We start from the raw sequence: 21,828 nt of genomic DNA, 5'->3' as shown, positions 1-21,828 counted from the left end.
AAGGGGCAAGACTATGTTATCTCTAATAGATTCATGGGAGGCTGAAGCAAGCCTCCCTCCATCCCAGCCTTAATATGTATTTCTAACATATGTACATTAATCTCCAAGAGGCCTGGAACATGTAACCCAACATGGTCAGCATGCCTACACCAACATATTCAGGGCTATGGCTTCAACACAGGAATTCTGAAGAGACACAAACATTCAGTCTATAACACACCTCTAGCCCTAAGCCGGAATTGCATTATTTTATAACATAAATTTAAATCCATACAATGTAACTATAAGATTATATATGCAAAACAATACTTGAGATTTTGAAAGCAGCCAGTTATTTAAACTAATTTAAATATTTAACATTTGAAATAAAACCTCCTCTCTCAAAGGAAGCCCAATGTTAACAGATGCTGTTTACAACATTTTTAGGTCCACCCTGTCTCTATCCCTCTCCACCCCCAAAAAAGAGTTGATTGCCTAAGCAAGGACTCATGCATTCAAAACAAGGTTCATTCTCCAATATCCATCAATGTAATCTGAAGGCTAGCAGCAAAACTGCCCAGCACTCTAAATTTACAAGGTATCACATTAGGGGAGAATAAAGTAACCAAGACCCAGATAACTCGACAGTCTGTAGTCGACACCTCAAACCTCCTCTGGAATCAGAGCAGACCACAGAGCAGTGATGTACTAGCCAATGGAGACACTGTCACAGCCTGATTATGTAGTAATATGATGCATCCCTCACGCTGCTTTCATTAAAATACCATCACATCCACAAAACTTCTGAATAGACCATCTCTGAAGAGAGTAGTTCAAAATTATCATCTTATTAAAATACAACTCCTGCTTTCATTGCATTTACTTGTTTCCTTTAAAGTTGCAAACTAAGGTATATATGGCCAGGAGAACATAGATTATCCCTGAGACCTAACAGAGCAGGGCCTTAATGTACACAGAGGCCCAAGAGTCTATTTACTATGCTGCTTCCTCAAAATGTATTTCCTTCACCCACCAGCTGCCCATCCTATCCCCAGGGCATCAGCTTCTGAGTTAGAGGTGAGATGAACAGTCCACATTTTATGCCTGGCCCAGCCCCATTCACTTTAAGTCAGCTTTAATCGCCTCCTTTCTGTCACAGAGCCTGAGAGAGTTCTACACCTGAATGTCATGACTTGTCATGACCTAAGCTTGTGTTCACTGACAGGAAATTGAGAGAAAATGAACTGGGAGAAATGGATGGAACCTGTGGAAAGTCAGGAAAAAAAAAAAAAAAGTGGAGAAAAGGAGGATATTCAGGAGTTTTCCTCAACCTCTCATCTGCCCAAAATTACATACACTGTCTGAAAGCTGTTCTTGATGTCCTTTCATTAACATTCACAGATCGCAATGATTTTAGGCAGAACGCAGGGGAAAGTTACAGCTGTCAAAGGTCATTCATATTCTCCACACAGGAAGAGAAGGAAATGTGTAGTCGTCCCCTCATTCCCAGTGACCTGTTATAAATGATGATTTTTATGTCAAACTGAAATTTTCTTCATTCTTTCTTATATAAATGTATAAGGGCTATTCTACACTAAGATGGGTCACCAAGGTAGCTTATAGATTTTCCTTCCCTTGAGACCTTTAAAGAAGATAAATATCAAGCTGCCTTTGAAGGATGACATGGAATCCTTACCACAGGCTGAAGAATGAATTAAAAACCCTTGGTTGTCCCTAGTCCCTATGAGTAAGGAAAAACAAAATGAAACAAAACATTAGCTATCTTCACAATATAAAACAATACCTTTAAATACTTATTTCCAATGTAGCAATTTTTCTTTTTTAAATGTAACTCTCTGCCACCCTGACATTAAATGTCAAAGTAGCACCAACTCTGTCCAGTTGAGCTACAAAATTAATTGACTGCTATGAAAAATACCAATGGAGCATAATGAGCCACAGAAGACCCATATCAACACTAAATTAGAAGATATAACTGCCTTTTGGAACTCAGTGATACCAAGTCTGCAGTGTCCAGTAATTAATGCAGGGTGATTTGAATGTTTATTAAAAGTACTAGATATCTGACATTTTCTGAGTAGACATAGAATCTAAGGGAAAGGTAAGTTCATCTCTTTAGAATTCCAAGTACTAAGACCAGATGAGTCTTAAAATAGCAACAGGTTGATCAACATCTGGCATATAGTAACTAAATGTTGAATAAATGAACTATATTTGTTTCTTCTCTCCTCCGGTCTTTTTGAGATTACTGGTTACTGCCCCTCACAATATTCTCAGACCTCTCTCTCCTTCAGGTATTAATATGTCTTTGCTTTCTCTTTTATTCAAAGTATAATTGCCTGGACAGCTACATGTTAAAGAATGAAACTGAACCACTATCTTATACCATATACAAAAATAAACTCAAAATGAATTAAAGACGTGAATGTATGGCCTGAAACCATAAAACTCTTAAAAGAAAATAAAGGTAATAATCTCTTTAACATTGGTCTTAGGAATATTTTTTTTGGACCAGTCACTTAGGCAAAGGCAACAAATGCTAAAATAAACCAATGGGATGACATCTAACTAAAAAGCTTTTGCACCGCAAAGGAAACAATCAACAAAACACAAATGCAACCTATTGAATGAGAAAAATATATTTGCAAACCATACATCTGGTAAGTGATTAATATCCAAAATCTATAAAAGTGTACATAATCTAATATCAAAAAAACAAACATTATTTAAAAATGGACAAAGGGCTTGAATAGACATTAAAAAAAAAAAAAAAAGACATACAGATGGCCAAAAGGCACATGAAGAAAATGCTCAATCAAAAAGACAAAAATAACAAGTGTTGGTGAGGATGTGGAGAAAAGGTAGCTCTCATACACTGTTGATGGGAATGTAAACTGATGCCGCAACTACGGAAAACAGTACAGAAGCTTCTTAAAAAATTAAAAATAGAACTATTATACAATCCAATGATGCCACTTATGGTTATTTATCTGAAGAAAATAAAAACACCAATTCAAAGAGATATATTCACCCCTATGTTCACTGCAGTTTTATTTTCAAGAGCCAAGACATGGAGCGCCTGGATGGCTGACTGTCCCAATCTTGGTTTCAGCTCGGGTCATGATCTCACAGTTCATGGGTTCAAGCCACACATTGGGCTCTGAGCAGGAAACACAGGGCCTGCTTGAGATTCTCTCTCTCCCCCTCTCTCTGCCCCTCCCCTGCCCATGCTTTCTGTCTCTCTCTCCCCCTCTCTAAATAAATGCACATTTTTTTTAAAAATTCAGCTCTTGTGAAGTATGGTCACTTAAAAGATAGGAAGATGGTGATTTTTTTAGGGGCTTCCTGTGTTTCTAAGATCCTGATGGTGAAAAAAATGAGGAATGTTGTGAGCTTTGGGGCTTCTCTTAGTAGATGACTTACTATTACGAAGAAACATCTCCACTGACTTAACATCTCTAAAATTTCACTTCAAACGTTGACTTTATTTTGAAAAGCTAACATGAAATCACCAAAGAGATTATTTCTAAAGTAGTTCCTACAGATATAATCTCAATACTGAATGCCCAACAATCATTTATTTTTATTTCCTCTCACTCATAACACAGAATATAATTCTCAATTTTTCCTAAGGTCATCACAAAACAAACAAAAGGTGTTATATTGGGAAAAAAAATTTGATCTCACCTAAATGTCTAATACCATGCAAACAGTGCTCTGAAAGAGACACCTCATTTGTTCCTTTTGTCAATTAATCTATTGATATTTAAAGTTCACCTTAGGTTAGCTATTTTAAGTTGGATTTATTTCTTAAAAATTGCAAAGGATGAGGGGCATCTGGGTGGCTCAGTCTATTAAGCATCCAACTCTTGATTTTGGCTCAGGTTGTGATTCCAGGCCCATGGAATCAAGCCCCATCTCTGGCTCCTCCATGCTGAGCATGAAGCCTGCTTGAGAGTCTGTCTGTCTGTCTGTCTGTCTCTCTCTCTCTCTCTCTCCCTTCCTCCTACCCTCCCTCCCTCTCTCTCCTCTGCACCACCCCTCCTCTACTCACTCACGCACACTCTCTCTTTCTCTCTCTCTCTAAAATAAAATTTAAAACCCCTAAAAAATTGCAAAGGATGAAATAGCCCATTAAAGTCAGCCTACAGATATGTTCCATAAAATTACATAATCTAAAACAGAAAATAATTTTAAGGCCCAAATTAACAAATAGAAACTTTGTATTTTGTCTTTAGAAGACATTTGATAGCATTTTTGTCTTTGATTCTCAAATGTTCCCAAGGCCTCCTATTCTAAGAATTCATTTCCTATCCCCCAAAGTTAAAAGTCCATCTTTACACATAAAGTATATAAAACAAGATCGAGATTATTTTAATATAGTATTTATGACTTTAAAAACCCTAGAATCAGTTTTTTCAATAGCAGCAACTGTAATTACATCCCCTTTTAACACTGCTTTCCTGATTTGATCCTATTTAAGCTTTTTAAAAACCAACATAGTGACAACTTGTTCATTCAGAAGAAATCAAGAAAAGTAGGATTATACTCAGATGAGCATAAACTCATGTCATGTTCAACGAAATGCTCTGGAAGCTTTGAATGTTTTCTAAAATGTTAAATATTTCATGGTCACAAAGGTATATTTCTGTGTCATTCTAGGAATTGGGCTTGTTCATTTCTACAATGCCTTTGCACCCTCTTATGGTCATTTTAGGATTTGCTTTATTGGGAGATTCAATTTATTCAAGGCTATTCAAAGGTTTCATCTTGTAAATTTGAATTTTATTAGAATAATGACATTTACACACTTCACACCTTTAAATCTGTGATTTCATAATCCCAAATATTAATTGAAGCTCACATTCCTTCACAGTGTTGAGAAAACCAAAGTAGATAGAGTTGAGGTTACTAGGATAATAATTAGGAAACACTCCATACTTTCCAATTATGTCTGACATATTAACAAGCTAATAAGAATTTTAGATTCTGCCTCCTAGGCATAAAACAATTCAACAGTAAGGCCATCATTAGGTATCACAGTTCTTACTTCCCAATACTGATATGACAAAATCAACTTAGAATTTGTTTGGGCCTGTTTATAAAAAGCATGAAAATGACTTCTAACTCAGGACAATATCCTAAAACAACAACAACAACAACAACAACAGCAACAACAACAACAAAAAGCAGAAATGTGGCTGTTTTTCATTAAAAAGTAGCAACAGCAAGATTAAACACACACACACACACACACACACAAACACACTATATTTTAATTGACTCATATGTTGTCTCAGAAACATTAAATTCCTTTAAAGCTAAGATCTTAGGGCACCTGGGTGGCTCTGTCGGTTAAACATCTGAGTTTGGCTTAGGTCATGATCTGGAGGTTTGTGAGTTCAAGCCCCGCGTCGGGCTCTGTGTTGAAAGTTTGGAGCCTGGAACCTGCTTCAGATTCTGTGTCTCCCTTTTTCTCTGCCCCTCCTCTGCTCATGCTCTCTCTCTCCCAAAAATAAATAAACATTAAAAAAAAAAAAGCTACAAATCTTTAAAAAAAAAAGGTCAATTGTTACCTTTCTATTATCTTTAATTTGACCCCCATAAAAAAAAAAGAAAGACTGCTTCCTGACTAAAAATCTCCTTCTTTCTATTACTTAATGGTTTCATGTTCACAAAGCATTTGGGAAAAATGTGAAAAGTTTTAATGGTAAGTTTTATTTCTGAGTTCATGCTGTTGCTAGTGATAAGGATATCTGCTTTGTGGTGAAGAGAAGTAACGTTGAAACTCTACAGACAAAGGGAGAACTACTGGTTAAAGTGTTTATGGGGACAACTGTTGTGTTTCCAGATACTTTCTTCTTAGCAGGGTGACTGTCTCACATTGTAAGATATTTTTAACTTGAAGAGAAGTGTAACTTGAACACTATATTATTTTAAATTACTAACTTATATTACACTCATATTTTTGCCAGAAAAGTAGTACCTCAGAACCAATACATATATCTATAAATTCATAACTTTGGTTTCAGAATGCAACTGCTATTACTAAGGGCACAAAAATACACTAACCAAGAGTGCAAGAGATCCCATAACTGAACAACATTTAAGGAGCTAGAAAACACAGTTTCACCACGCTGTGGTGTAGTCAAGTATTGTATAGGATGATGTTCCAAATACATAAGCTTTTGTTAATTCTCAAAGTACAAATGAAATTTAAAGATAAAATTTTGGGTGGTTCAAATGAAAAATGGAATTATTTTTCACAGTAGATAACAGCACTTACAAAGATCGCCAATACCAGTAAGGTATCAATTCATAGGTTTCCTATATGTTATTCAGTCTGTCAGATGTGCTCACTTCAGAATATCAGTTCATTGCCAGTTCCAGAAATGTTCTTTACATTTCAAAAACTCCAAAATCCTACAAGTCATTTCTCCTACATGACAGCCACGTACATGGTCTAAAATATTTTGTTCATTGTTCATAAACACTGAAAAATCGGATACGAAGTTGCTGAGTGAGCACTACCAGTACCTCCTTGTGTATGCATTTTTTCACAGTTATAATCATTGACAACTGGAAACTACTCTGTAAATATGTGTATCTTTTTTAAAAAGTGACTATGTCTTGCTAATGAGCATTGCAAATACTGGTGTTCAAATGTATCCTGTTCTACAAAAGTCTGATGTGTCCTGGGGTGCCTGGGTGGCTCAGTCAGTTGAGCGTCTGACTTTGGCTCAGGTCATGATCTCGCAGTTCGTGAGTTCAAGCCCCACGTCGAGCTCTGTGCTGACAGCTCAGAGCCTGGAGCCTGCTTCCGATTCTGTGTCTCCTCCTCTCTCTGCCCCTTCCCCACTCATGCTCTGTCTCTCTCTGTGTCTCAAAAATGAATAAATGTTAAAAAAAAATTTTTTTAAAGAAAAGAAAAAGTCTGATATGTCCTACAAAAGTCTGATAATTCAATTGTGCATACAAAGATACAAAACAGTTAAATCTACTGGCCCAAACAACCATTTAGGAAGACAGTAATGAGGGTTGTTTGAAAGCAGAGTATCCTAGGGGTCCTAAACTACATAGCATAAAATTCCAGGCCCTTAAAATCAGCCACAGGACACTACTTTTCATTTCTTCAGCACTATACCTTTTCACATCCCAATGATTACACATTTAACTCCCTCTATCTGAAATAATTCCCTCCCTTATTGTAGTATACCATTATATATTGGGACTTATCACATGGTAATGCAATTATTTGTTTGAATGTCTATCTCTCCCAGTAGACCACCATATATAATATCTTGAAGACAAGAACTGAACTGATTTATTTTTATATTTCCCAGTATCTGAAAACTACTAGTCCAAAACATCATTATGAAGACCCATGTTTTAATCCTAGGTGCACTTAATTTTCCATTTTCCTTGTATGTAAATGATTAGGTATTTTATTCCTTGCAGGATAGCTGGGAAACAGAAAGGTACCCATAAAGTGACTAACCCAGTGCCTGGCACATAGAAGGCAGTTACATGCACTCAATAAATGTTAGTTGAACTGATCCTTCCCTACAGCTCTTTCCATTTATATATTAACTCAAAATCTCTTCAGATTTTCCAAAATCTAAAGCACTATCTTGTTCCTTCTTATATTTTGTCATATACCATAATTTAAACATAATCATAGCTATAAAAATAAAGCATTTTACTGTGTATTAAGGCAATTTAGGCATTTGAAAGCAGTAAGTTCAATTTTTTCCACACATAAAATATCCCAAGAAATGGGAACTAAAGTTCAGGGCATTCAGCTTTATTTTCTCTTCTATTTCTCAACAAAAGAGGGGAAAAAAATGCTTCAATATTTATAAGACTAAGAATAATGGATGTGCATAATTTTGCTTTAACATACATTTCTGCCTTTTAAACCCAGTTTAAACTCAGTGAAAGGCCAAGAACATGGACTTAATTATGCAGGAAAAAAAGATGCTTTAACTGCAGTGCACATTCAATAGACAAAATCCAAAGAAAGCAATCCTGCCTGAAACGTTTACAAATCAATTCATTATATTGATTTGGAATGAGTTGTGCTGTAATTTAAAGCATAGATTACTGCAGGCCAAACTTGATAAAGTTCTTTTTTTAAGGTACTTCACTTGACTATGGACTTGACCTGAGAATTTTCAAGAAACAGTGATTTGCCTAACTTAAAAAAAAAAAAAAAAAAAAAAAGCTACCATGTACAAAAACTAGGTTTTAAAGGGTAATGACTAAGAATTGAATCATAACTAAATTTCAGAAGTACAAAAAATTGTGTCTAACAAATAAGTTCAATAAGACATTGATATTTTGAGAAGAGGCAAAGTGTTTCTATTTCAAAACAATTTATTCCACATACGATGTATAGAATGTTTCCATCTCATTTCCTAGTTCCAGTGTAGTTCTGGAAGAAAAATTTAAGATTTGTTTCTGTTTTGTTTCTTCTTTATGGAAAAAGCTGTTCTTTGGCAAACAGTGATTAAGCCTAAGAGTCCTTTTGTCCCACTCAAATCTCCTGATGAGTCAGTGTTTTATCTTAATACAACTTAAATATTTTGCCATTTCTTGCCATATCATTCTTAAAAAGTGAGGATAATAATAGCTATCACTACACAGGGTAGTCCTCAAAAAGCACTGAAACTGGGGTTCAGAAAAGCTCATCTTATTTTAATTACACATCAAGCATGAAGTCAATGAGTTAATTAAGCGGCTAACTATGTGCTTCCTGGAGGAAAAAGAGTATTTGTTAAAATCATTTTTTTTCATAATAAAAAACAGGACCTAGAGAATGATACTGTACCCCCATTCCCCTGTCCCTGGGGTAGGGGGAGGTACACAGCAGGAAGTAAGTAAAATAATAATTTGCAGCTGAGTCACTCCAGAGACACAAGAATGAATGTATAACTAGGTCTTTTCATAACATTAAATCTCCTTCAGTGATATTTCTCTTGGGCCTCAGTTTCTTCATCTAAGCAATGACCTTGATTTCCCAGTTCTCTTGTAGTTTTAAGTGTTGTGAGTTCTTCATAAATTAAATTAAGCTATACTAGTCTGCTGTGAGCTAATGTCTAGATGACACATGGATATACAAACATATGAATGTGTAAATATGCAATGTGTAAGTTATTCAAACACATGTATAGATCTATTAAAATCTAAGAAAAAATAAACAGTTTTTGATGCATCATCTTCAAAAGTCTAGGGGCAGCTGGGTGGCTCAGTCGGTTAAGTGTCCGACTTCAGCTCAGGTCTTGAGCTGAAGACCATGGGTTCGAGCCCCATGTAGGGCTCTGTGCTGACATCTCAGAGCCTGGAACTTGCTTCAGATTCTGTGTCTCCCTCTCTCTCTGTCCCTCCCCTGCGCTCTCTCTCTCTTTCTCTCTCAAAAATAAAAAAAAAAAAAATTAAGACAATTTTTTAAAAAGTCTTCATCATTTGTAGTAAAATGACACAAAAATTGTGAAAAACCAAATAAAATACCTCTATGGAAACAAATTATTTTACTTTCCAGGTTTCTCTTCTTTAAAATGAAAGCAGACAAACACAGCAAAATTATAGTCTATGAAACAAATTAGAACTAAAGAAGAAATTTTCAATTATTTTCACAAATGCCCAGAGCAGTTTAAGCTTTCTAAAATTTGCTACCCTGTTGAATTAGAGTATTTTAGCTTTATAAAAGCTTTCCTGAAGCTTGCCACAAATTTTCAAAATAACTACCTTTTCATCCATAGAAATTAATGATTTTGCCATGACATTTTTCCTGCAAATTTTAACAGGATTTAAACTACCTAATCTTTCCAACTGTAAGTATTTAGGGTTTTGTTTTTTTGTTATAGAATAAGGAAAAAAATAAGCTGGTTTTTCTCAGTTATTTGATCCCAGAATTTAAACAAAATTCAGTCTCTAAAACAGTATTTTTTAATATGTTTATAATATTCAGTTGATTGGGAAAATAATTCTTGAAATAAAACTAATTACTGATAAATGTATGTATCTATTTAAAGATTCCTTACTAATTGTATTACTTCTGTAGAGTTGAAAGGTAACATTCCTTTCCAAGCTGATTATATACCAAAAGTCACAACCTTTGGTAGCACTGCCACCTGCTGTTGATTCTAGATCATTTTCCAGCATATATCAAAACTAAAACTAGAATAGCATGGGCAAATTGGTCTGGAAAACAAGCATCGACATAGATTTTAGGGACAATTTGTGTGAAAACCACTGATAAAGTTGTTTTTCTGACGACAGATAACGTTGTATCTATATTGTAATAAGCCTCTTACTATACAAAGGAGCAAAATAGGTAACTGTAAAGGGCCCTAAGCCTTCTTGGTTATTAACATTTGTTTGAGATATAGTTTTACAAAAGCATTTTTTATTTGACAAAGAAAGAGAGGGATGTAGCACCCAGAAAAATGAAAGTAATAAAGCTCTTTCAGGAGGAATTATATGATTTCCTTTTAATTGAGTGAACCATGCCTAATAAATAAAGGAAGATACAAGCATACATGTAGGGAGATACAGGCAAATGTGGCAAAACTGGTGAATCCACCCAAAGGATATATGGGAAAACATTTTTATCCTTTCAACTTTTCCTAAGTTTACTAACTTTCTAAATAAAAAGTTGGAGAAAAAATTATCACGCACTGATTTTTTAATTTGCTTTACCAATGCAGCTAAACATCACAGAATTTAAGGGAACGCTGATATTATAATTGACAAGTTTATATGTATTTTAAAGTCTGAGAAAGGTTGAAATACCATTTTTAAAACACTATCAAGGTTTTCTTTTCTTTCCCCCCAATTCTAGAGAAACATGATTTACAGCAGTAGCAGGCCTTATGGGAGATGGCTGGTCATGTAGCTGGAGCAGTGACCTAACACTGCCTCTTGGGGAAGGCAGGAACAAAGTGTATAAAAGAACATGAGTATACCCAATACTTTTTTCTCTTACAATTTAACAGCTTCAAGACTGAACTGTTAGTTGCCTTGAAAGCTTTACCAGTATGCTGCCTTCTCCCTGTCTATCAAACAGTAAAAAAACATAACTGAGAAGTTTCTTCAAAACACATTCATGAAGATTTTATTACTATTAAAAAGAAAAAAACTATATTTTAAAGCTGCTTTTTTTTTAACCAAGAAACCTAACATTTGCATAAAAGACAGCCTCTGGGTTGTCTGTACAACTCCCTTTCTGTGGATGTTTCCTCCCAACTCCCCTATCATAGATATTTAAATTCCATGACTCTAGCCAGTCATAACCTACCAGCCAGTGCTTCTCTCTTGTGGGAGTTCAGAATCGGAAATCAGAAAGGATATTTCAGTCTCTGATGTTTTTTGAAGTGGTTACAGGTAAACTCAAGAGTTATGGAATTGTCATCGAGTACAAAATACATGGGAAAGCAGAGAGAAATGTCCATTTGCACAGAAAAATAAGGAAAGACATGTACAGAAAAAAAGAAAAGACACAGAGAGAAGGAGTAATGTCTTACAGCTTTCCAGTCCCACCTGAGCCCAGCCGTACTTCCTGCCCATAGGCTCCATGACATTCCCTTGTATTCATATAAAGCCCTTCACCTCCTTTGTACTCACACAGGCTTGCAGTGGGATTCTGTTCCTTAAAGACAAAAGCCTTGATTCCAACAATTTATTGACACAAGAGACATGGGGAAATTTTTGATACACTAACAACAAAAAAAAAAGTTAGAACCCCATCCAATAATAAAAACAACAACAACAAAAGATGTAGATATTGTCTGTGAAATACAATTTTAGAGATAAGCAACCTCCATAGAAAACTGTAATATTTATCCTAACAGAGTCCCTATCTAGGAATAACAGTGGTGACTGGCAGATTGCATTGTTTCTTCAAAATATTCATTCCTCCACCTTATAAAGTCCCTCTCTGGTAATTCTCCCCGTGAAAGAAATATATTTCCTACTGCCACAATCTCAGGTTTGGCTACATGATTTGCTTTGGCCAATCCAAAGTAAGCCCAAGTGACTGTACCAGTGCCAGGCAGGAATCTGAATGGCATCTTGCAGTTCCACAGAGGCGTTCCTTTCTCTCTGACAACACAAGAAAAAACAACGGTGAGGCTGTGTTACAATAATGTGAGGATGTGTTACATGTCAACCTTCAATAGGCAATTAGCATGAACAAGAAATAAACCTCTATTGTTAGAAGTCATGGAAATTTTAGAGTTGATTGGTACCGTGGTATACCTGGCATAAGCAGACTGGCACAAGTCTCAAAGAGATGCTCATGACTAATAAAGCCAATGGGTAAGAAAATAAATACTTCATCTGGAAGTTCATTTAAATATTGCCAATAAGCTTATATTTTAAATAGCCCTTGTAGTTTTCAAGCTATCAGGCTGTTGATGATTTTAAGGATCTTTAAAGATAATGCTTACCAAAGGATAAATTTACTACTTCTGCCATGTTTCTAAGAACTGTCCACAGATTTATGAAAAAGACATACTTCTTCTTAAAGGATATTTCAAAGATATTCTAATTTTAGTGTTTGTACTTTTCCAAAACCTGTGGGTATAATAAGGCTTTTCAAAACAATATATCAATTGAGAAAAAGTGCTGAATAAATTTTATATTTCCTTCTACCTTATGAAAACAACCTGATGCCAAAGGTTCTGATTCTTCCAAATAGTAAAAACCAAAAAAATTGTTAATGCCATTCCAATTTTCTTGGTCATTTTATAACACCAATGGCCTTAAGTCCTCTATAATCCAGATAATAATTTTACTTTTAAGTATGTCTTTCCGAGGGGGAGCCTGGATGGCTCAGTCAGTTAAGTGTCTGACTCCTGATTTGAGCTCAGGTCATGATATCACAGTTCATGAGTTCGAGCCCTGCATCTAGGTCTGTGCTGCCAGCATGGAGCCTGCTTGAGATTCTCTCTCTCTCTGCTCCTCCCTGTGCCCGCCCTCTCCCTCTCTATCTCTCTCTCTTTAATAAAAAAAGAAAAGAAAAGAAAAGAAAAGAAAAGAAAAGAAAAGAAAAGAAAAGAAAAGAAAAAAAAAAGAAAACGGGAGGGCAGAGTATCTCTTTCTGAAAACAATGTCATATTTAATAGAGTTTTGATAACTGGAAATAATTATCAAATAAACTAAGATAAAATATGAGGCTTATTCTATACATTGTGCCACTAAGATTAGCTGTGTGACTTTAGGGAAGTCATTCAACCTCTATGAGCCAGTAGAGAAGCTTAGAAAAATGAGGATAATAATCTATACCTACTACATATTATAGGAACCAAATGCTATAACACCTTCACTAACCTAAAAAATAAAAAGCCACATTTTCACTATAGAAGCAGAATATATGCTTACATATAGTTTCCATAAACCTTAATACAAAACTAAATTGTTGAAGAATCGAGTAATGTTGGAAATTGCTTCTACTTTACACTAACTTCACTATTAAAACCACAATAAATTATATTAATAAGAGAATTGTCTCATGCAATTCTATTTTTCATTCTAGGTGGTCATTTGATAAACATCTCCATTTAAATACCAAAAACAACAACAACAACAACAACAACAACAACAACAACAACGTTAATGTCTTTAAGAAAAGAGATTAGGAAATAATCCCAACAGGTTTTAAATTGCATATGTTAATATTTTTCTAAGCTTTTTACTTATATTTACTGATTTAATCCTTCTAACAAGCCTATGAGGAAGTTACTACTAATTAGTCCATTATTCATATAAGAAAACTGAGGCACAGATTAAGTAACTGTCCAAAAGTCACAGCTCATAAGTAGCACAGTCAGATTTTGAAACCAGACAGGCAGTATTAAAATTCCATTTCAAACTAATATTATCATACCAGTATGAGCGAAGGAAAAAGATTTTGGGGAAAGATGCAATATAGTTGGGCCAATAATAAACTATTTCACAAGTACATATCAAGTCTGTCTTTTAAATAATCCCTTTCACTTAAATTATTGAAATTTTATATTGGTAGAAATCATGTAGATGCATCGACTAACATAAATGTTGTTCATCTAAATCCATTACTTCCCTTGCTACAATTCCTTTCTTTCATTGTTATTGATGAATCAGCTTTGAAAAATCCATTTTGCTTCACCAGTGGGGCTGAGAAATTTTAATCTCTGAGTTAGACTGTGTTCTTGGTAATGAAAAAGTTGAAAGATCATGAGCAAATAAATGCATAGTAACTGTAATACAACAAATAACAGCTAGAGCATCTAGAACAGATCTTTGATACAGCACAGTACTCTACAAGAATACACTCCAAATGGTGTATATAGCATGTATCTACCATATCTTTTAAAGAATGAATGAATACGTACAGATGACAATGTAAAAAAAAAAGAATCCCATGGAATGACCTGTGTAAATATGTAACAACTCTCTGCATATAGTCAAACACATTTTAGATTGAGATTTGAATACTAATGACAATTTCTTGTAAGCTATTACTTTTATAAAGAAGATCTGCCATTTAAACACTGAAATTTCAACTCTGAAATTTCAACTGTGATTTGAGAAATCATTAACTAGCCAAAAAAATTTTTTTCCAAGTTGGAATTATATTCAAAACCTTCAAGAAAGACTCACAAGACTCAGTTTAATTTAAATAACTTAAATTTGACATATTCAAATAACTCAGAGCTTTTAAATTTAAAGAAATGAAAAAGAAAATATCCAAGTCCCAATATGAGAGAAAGGTGACAAAAATCCATTACTTTTAGGAGAAAAGAGTCAAACATTTCCAAGGAGACTATTTGACTCCTTAGAAAAACTAATTTGCCTAAAATGAGCCAGGATTTTATTATTGGTCCATTATGAAAAAGTAGATCTTATGCATTTTATTCCAATTTTTCAAATGAGAAACTTCAGACAGATTAAATATAAAAGAAGGGTCCCTATATTTTACATCTAAATTTGCTCAAAGGCAAGTTATCAACAGAATAGAAATGTGGTTACATCAGTGTGTCACAGAATAATGATTACTATAGTGAGTCAAATGGATAAATATTGTTTCTGTAAATTCTCAAAACAACTTTCTTTAGTACTGTAAACTGCAAGGAACTAAAACAACAATTGTGAAATTACTATATTTCAGCTTTTAAGAAACTTGGTGAGGGATCTTTTTTTCCCCTAGAATGTATCTGTTGCTTTTCTAACAATATCAATAAGCCCAGGAGGGCATCTACACACATTTCCAAGTTTTAATAATAGTCAACGTATTAAATAACTAATCCAGTATAATGCACCATTCCAAAGTAGAGTGTTTGGCCAATATACCTCTTCAGAGAGATACTGTAATTGCTTCACTCCACTTTCAATAAACGATCTATAATGAAAGTTGCTTTTTTAGGCTTAACCTAGAGCTGTACCCTGTGGGAAATGATGGGTCTTTGTAAAATGTGTTACAGTTTACTAATAAGGATGCAGAAGAAGCACAACTGATGAACCAGCAAATCTGCTCTGACTTATTTGGTCTTTGCTGCATGAATTTGAATATCATCAAAATACATTATCCTTATCCTTAACCTGCTTCCTATGATTCACTCTATCCTCACACTTATTTCAAAAGGAACTTTAAGCACTTGAATATTTTACATACCTGTGCTGGTCCTACGGCATTACATAAAACAGAATATTTTTTTTTCTAAAGGACAAAAATGAAGCTTTGAATAGAAAGCAGTAACCAGGTGAATATTCAGGACCTGGACAAAAGCAGAGAGCATTTACATTGCAATATCTATATTTGATACTGATATATAATCAGAATTTCTCACGTAAAAATAACACAAATTACCTTCCCTGAATATTTACCAACTGACTATCAGGGAACCATGAAGATGTGGATTATGAGTCTCTTTTCACCAATAACAGATTGTTTTATCTTGAACACACCTGTTAATTCTTCTCTCCCTGCCTCTGACTCCCTTCCTACCTTCTGTCCATCTTGCCTTCCTTTCTGATTCATTCATGAATTCATTTAACTTCTGTTGAGGGTATAACATGTGCTGGGCATTATGGCTGCCTCTACGGATACAAAGATAAACAAAACAGTTGTGCCCCAATGGAGTTCCTAATCCTTTGAGTGAGAGAAAAAAATAAATACCTATACTATAAAATACTATAAGAAAGGTTTATTCAGAGTGTTCTGAAAGCAGAGAAAGGGATATAATTCAGTTTCCCAGAGATGGTGACACAGGAACTGAGTTGTGAAAATCAAGTAGGCTGTATGGATGAGGAAGTGGGGTGGGACAGGTATTTCTAGCAGAAGAAATAGGAGAGGTGACATACCACAACCTCTGTAATTACTTAGCTATGGGTCTAGGGTCGGTCGCAAATAAGGAACAGATGGATTCTCCAAAGTTGGGTGCATACCCTAAGGGTGCCTAAGACAAAGAGAAGAGTACAGGAATAAAATATTAAAATTTCTTTTACAATTATTCTTACCACCTTTTTAAAAAAATTCTATTTTTGAACATACTATTTAATTAAAATAACTTTTTAGTATTCTAAACCTTGTACATGTGTATCATTTGTAAATAAATAAATATACACTGGGTATACACCCTCCAAAAATTTTAATTAGTGGTATTGCAATAAAAGAAAAAGAAAGAACCTCATAACCTATATTATCCTGAAAGTGATGCATAAGAACAATGGATTTTAAGCAAATGAGTAATGACAGGATTTTAAAAGATCATTCTGACTGTATTCTAGAGGGTAAATTCGAAGACGAGTCCTCAGACAAACAGTTATAAAGCCACTGTAGTAATCCTCATGAGAATATCTGAAACAATGATGGTGGCACAAGAGGAACACCAAGGAGGCTGCTTATAAGAAAAAAAGAGTATAAAACTATAAATCACACTAACTTACATCATTCGTTACACTTTGGCCCTACACAATTCCACAAAGATAATTCCTATACCCTTCCAAAAGCTGGCTTACAAATCAAGTCATAATGTACTATTATCCGATTTGAGATCATTAAAACTTAAAGATGAAATTATATTCTTATTTCATGATGAGGACCAATATTTGAAAATCAATATAATCACTGTTCCTACTAGATCACTCTAGTTTCTTTTCATGTAAGCTAATGTAAATCTTAATCAGAGAAGACGGGAAAGAGGGAAGGAAGGAGGGGGAGGCAAAAGTGAGGGGAACTGGAGGAGAGAAAGTGAAGATGCTGAGATCACTCCCTAATTAACCAATGCCATCATATTGGTGATAGAACAAAGATAGTATTGTTTCCAGTTTCCTTTTCTGTTTTACCAGGAAAGTTTCATAGGCCAGGGACTTTTAAATAAATCTGCTTCCAAATATATCACAGATTTCCTTTGCTAAGAGCCAGAAACCAAACAAAAGAGAACAAATAATAAGATATAACTTGGGTAAGTTATGCTTTATCCACAGAGTTTAAACAGTTGGATTTAACAAAATTAGATATACTTTCTGAATGAATAACTTATCTCCATTAAGTTTAAACTGTGGGAAAGGAAAAGATATGATAATAGAATTTGATTAAGTTGTACCTTCGAGTACTATTCTCCATCAACATTTAAGAATTCCTTACCTATTTCTGAATGAATAAATCAATTACTGTTCAAATTTTATTTCAGATCAAAGCACTTGGTCCTACATAAGAAGTATCATATTGGTGGCCCTGTTGCCAGAAAAGCCGCATGTGATTAAACTGGAAATGTTACCACCATAGCAGATAACTTTTCAACTAGGACAAAATGGAATATTATATGAGATATCCCTAGTGGCATTTTGTAATGGTTCCTTATCCTGGCTTTCTAAAGGGTAAAGTGTTTTCTAAGAATTTCACGTGGCCTTCAATGGCATAGCTCCTCTCTTAAATTACTCTGGTTTTCCCACAATTCTGCCAGTCAGACTTATATTGAAACTGGCTGAATGGTGTAGTGACAATAAATGGATTCTCAAGGATTATTCACAAGAACTCAAAATATATAAAGCATTTTGCCTAGCTGGCTCAGTTGGTAGAGCATGAGACACTTGATCTCAGGATTGTTAAATTCAAGCCCCTCAGCGGGCATACAGATTACTTGAAAAAAATAAAATACATAAAGCATTTTAACATTACTGTTAAAAATCATCATATAATGTTAAAAACGAGTTATCTTATGTATAGGGCGCCTGGGTGGCTCACTCAGTTGAGCATCTGACTCTTGATTTTGGCTCAGGTCATGACCTTCCTGGGATCAGCCCTGGCACGCCTGCATCAGGCTCCCAGCTGACAGTGCGGAGCCTGCTTGGGATTCTCCCTCTCCCTCTCTCTCTGCCTCTTTCTTTCCCTCTCATTCTCAGTAAATAAATAAACATTTTTTTTTAAATGTATAGTTACTTTTTGTAATGAAAAGAGGGAGAGATGGTATATTCCTGTAATTTCTCACAGCTCTAGAAATTCACTGGATGCAGACTGACAGCTCAGAGAACAAAATGCCATCCTACAGATTCAAAAAGTGTTTATTAATCATTCTAAATTTCATTCCTCTTTTTAATGTATTCTGAGAATATCGTGGCAATCAGCATTACATTATTGTTGTAATGATAGCTTAGGAGGCAACAAAAATCCTCTCTGGGATACTGAAATCAGATAAGTTAGAGACAGCTGACAGAGCACTGTAGGGGCACTTTGTTTAGAAATAGCAGGTAAGGTGCCTTCTAGAATAGTAAAGTCATCCCAGTTTTTCATTCCAAAACTCCACAGATTTACTTCTGAACTAACCCTACATGGGGCTCAAAAACAAAATATATTCACCACCAACAATAAATTAGCTGACATGTGAGCACATAACATGTGGCTTTAAATATAGCACTAAATTATTCGTCCTCCATAGAGATAGAATGGACTCTGATTCATAGAGCAGGTAACAAACCTAAGGCTCTCAATCACGGCTGAAGGAATTTACGTGCACTGCAGACATTCACTCTCTGTAGAAGGTCATCGCTTCACAGCCTGGGAAATAATCCCTGCCAGCGGACTTGCAAAGTGCCTGAGGCATAGCTCCTGAGAGGCATAACTCCTCTTCTTTCAAGGCTAGAGGTCGGAGCCATGATCACAGCTCAGTCAAATTTAAAGGAAAAATGTATCTAGGGTCAAAAATATCCTAAGGAAAAATAGAAGACTAAAACTAAAAAAATATACTGTGCTCCTCTGGGCTTTGGCATGGTGATAGAAAAACCTGTTGCAGAATATTAAATGTAGATGTTTTTTCATCTGATAGCTTCAAAATAACTAAACTAAAACTGAATACAGAATCGAATGCATGTCATGCTGCAATCCGGTTTGCGGACATTTTTAAACGCTACAAATCCTTTTAAATCCTCATCAGCCTAAACATTCTAGAAAAGAAAAAAAAATCAAGTTTAAGTGACTTAAACATGAAATGTGAGCAATGGCTCAATGATTAAATGACTGCATCAATTAACTTGAGTACACAGAAAGAATGTTGCTCTTTCAAAGCAGTGTTAATTCTGCCTCTGATCGGACAGACTCCTGCTCATATCAAGGTTGTTGCTTCATAAAACACAACTCATACAGCAAAAGAGGAGAAATGATTTATAAATAAGAATAAACTGTTGTTTGGGAATTCTTCATAAAATACATAAACTAAATTGATGTTTATGTGAAAAATACAGTCATTTCCATACACTTCCAAGAGTGAAAAACTCTGAAAATTGTTTTTGAAAATCATGAGACAGATGAAATTACCATAAACTCAACAAAAGTGGCTTCGTACCCATAAAAATCATAAATGAGTGTATTTAAAGATTAAATGCATTTCTGGATGTACGCATTGCAAAGGGGAAAGTGTTTTATTTTGGTCATCTCTGCCAACTGCTATTACATGCTGTCATTTTCAGTAAGGGGAAATGTATTTGCAAAAGCAGAGTGAGCACAACAGGCCTTAAATCAGACAAGTTGGGGACTGCTGACAAAGCGCTGTCTGCACTCTGCCTACCAGGGCCCTTGAATATCAGGATTTTACGGCGTGTTTTCCTGACATATCTGATACTTAGTAAACCCTACTGCCTGCTTAGAATCTGGAGTACTAACCTACTTGCTATTTCTAAGTTCGCTCTCACTCTTTCAAAGGACCAGGCTCTACCCTGGCAAGAAGGAAAGGAGTAATCCCTGATGAACTAACTGATTTTGCCCTTTCATTCTTCCTGGCTTTTCCAATCTCAGTTCACAGGTTACTTCCTCACGGTTTTCTGTGTTACTCAGAATGTTATGGTGAGGTAGTGAGTTAACTCTGAAATCTCTTCAGCTTACACCAAAGTTTTCTTTCTCACTCATACAAAGTCTGTTTCAAGTCTGGCAGCTCTCCACAGCAGCTTCCAACTGGTGAGTGCCAGTTCTATCTCTGTGACAGGGTTATCTTAACATGCCATACTCATATTGCCATGAAAAGTTAATAAATATCTGGAGAGCAAGGTACTATCTCATAACTGCTTTGGCCCAGAAGGGCATCACTTCTGTCCACAGGGCATTGGCTAAAATTAGTCACAAAGCCATGCCTAGCGGTAAAGAGCCTGGGCCATATACCCTTCCCAGTAGACCTGGAAAAAGAGAAGAATAACACATGGGTAAGTACTTTAAGTCTCCACTATACATTTTTCTAACCCTGTCCTATAAGTGTAGATTGAGTACCCACAATGCACTCTCCACTTTGTCTTCACTCCACCATAGAATATAAATTGTTTATTATCTATTTTACTTCATTAGTCAATAGCTCTTTGAAAGGAACAACCAGATGCTGTCTTCCTGACTAAATTCCATAAACATAGAAACAAACATAATCACAGAAAGTCTGATGCATGCATGTCTAACGTTATTTGAGAAGTTCTAATTACTAAGATATGGTAGCAACATCAAAAATATATTTAACTTTGGGGTGCCTGGGTGGCTCAATTTATTGAGTGTCCGACTCTTGATTTCAGCTCAGGTCATGATCCAAGGGTCATGGGATTGAGCCCCGTGTCAGGCTCCATGCTTAGCATGGAGCCTGCTAAGATTCTCTCTTTCTCTCGCTCTGCCACTCTCCCCAATTTGCACTCTCTCTCTCTAAAATAAAAAAGCAAAATAAAAATAATTTTTTAACTTAATATGAAAACAACCGTTTATTCAACATCAACAAGTATTCACAGAATGTCTCCTGTATGCCAATCAAAATCTAGGTTCAGAGAGAACGGTTGTAATTGACATAAACAAAGACCTTTACATGTAGAAATTCACATTCTAATAAAGACATGCAATAAATAAACATCAGAAACAAATATCCAAAACAAGAATGCCAGAAATGAGAAAATACCAGTAGGAGAGCTACCTAAGCAGGCTGATCAGAGAAGCACTCTATAAAGGTAACATCTGAGAGACACATGATAAGAAGCGAACAATTAGAAAATCTAAAGCAAGGGTATTTTAAAAGGAGAATACAGCTAGTCCAAAGTGTAAAGCAAACGTAGTATATTCAAGAATGTAGAATATATATACGATGCATATAAATTAGAAACACCCCTAACTATAGTTACATGTGAAATTATCTTGCAATAAGGACCTTATGTAAAGTTCAAGGTACTCTCACTTTTATGGAATTAACTTCTAAATTGTAGAGTTAAAGCACGCTTCCCAGCATATCTCATCACCATCAACCACCAATGTTATTAAGTGCCTTACATGTGAAAGAAAAGCAGCTATTATCATATTTAATTTTTTTAAATCAGACTCTTCACTTAAAAAAA

General features: G+C 35.2%; 1 long non-coding RNA gene across 2 annotated transcripts in view; it reads right to left on the bottom strand.

Moving 5' to 3' along the window:
- The window catches only part of LOC122231520, a 112,228-nt gene extending 95,752 nt beyond the window's left edge, over positions 1–16,476 (bottom strand). For both annotated transcript variants that reach the window (XR_006208756.1, XR_006208755.1), the window contains exons 1-2: positions 16,345–16,476; positions 12,044–12,102 (exon numbers count right to left, since the gene is read on the bottom strand). This is a non-coding gene — a long non-coding RNA (uncharacterized LOC122231520). The remainder of the gene's footprint in view (positions 1–12,043; positions 12,103–16,344) is intronic.
- Positions 16,477–21,828: the final 5,352 nt, after the last annotated feature.

The sequence above is a fragment of the Panthera tigris genome, chromosome A1 (genome assembly GCF_018350195.1).
Source record: "Panthera tigris isolate Pti1 chromosome A1, P.tigris_Pti1_mat1.1, whole genome shotgun sequence".
Lineage (NCBI taxonomy): Eukaryota > Metazoa > Chordata > Mammalia > Carnivora > Felidae > Panthera > Panthera tigris.
This window is presented reverse-complemented; position numbering and strand designations above follow the sequence as displayed.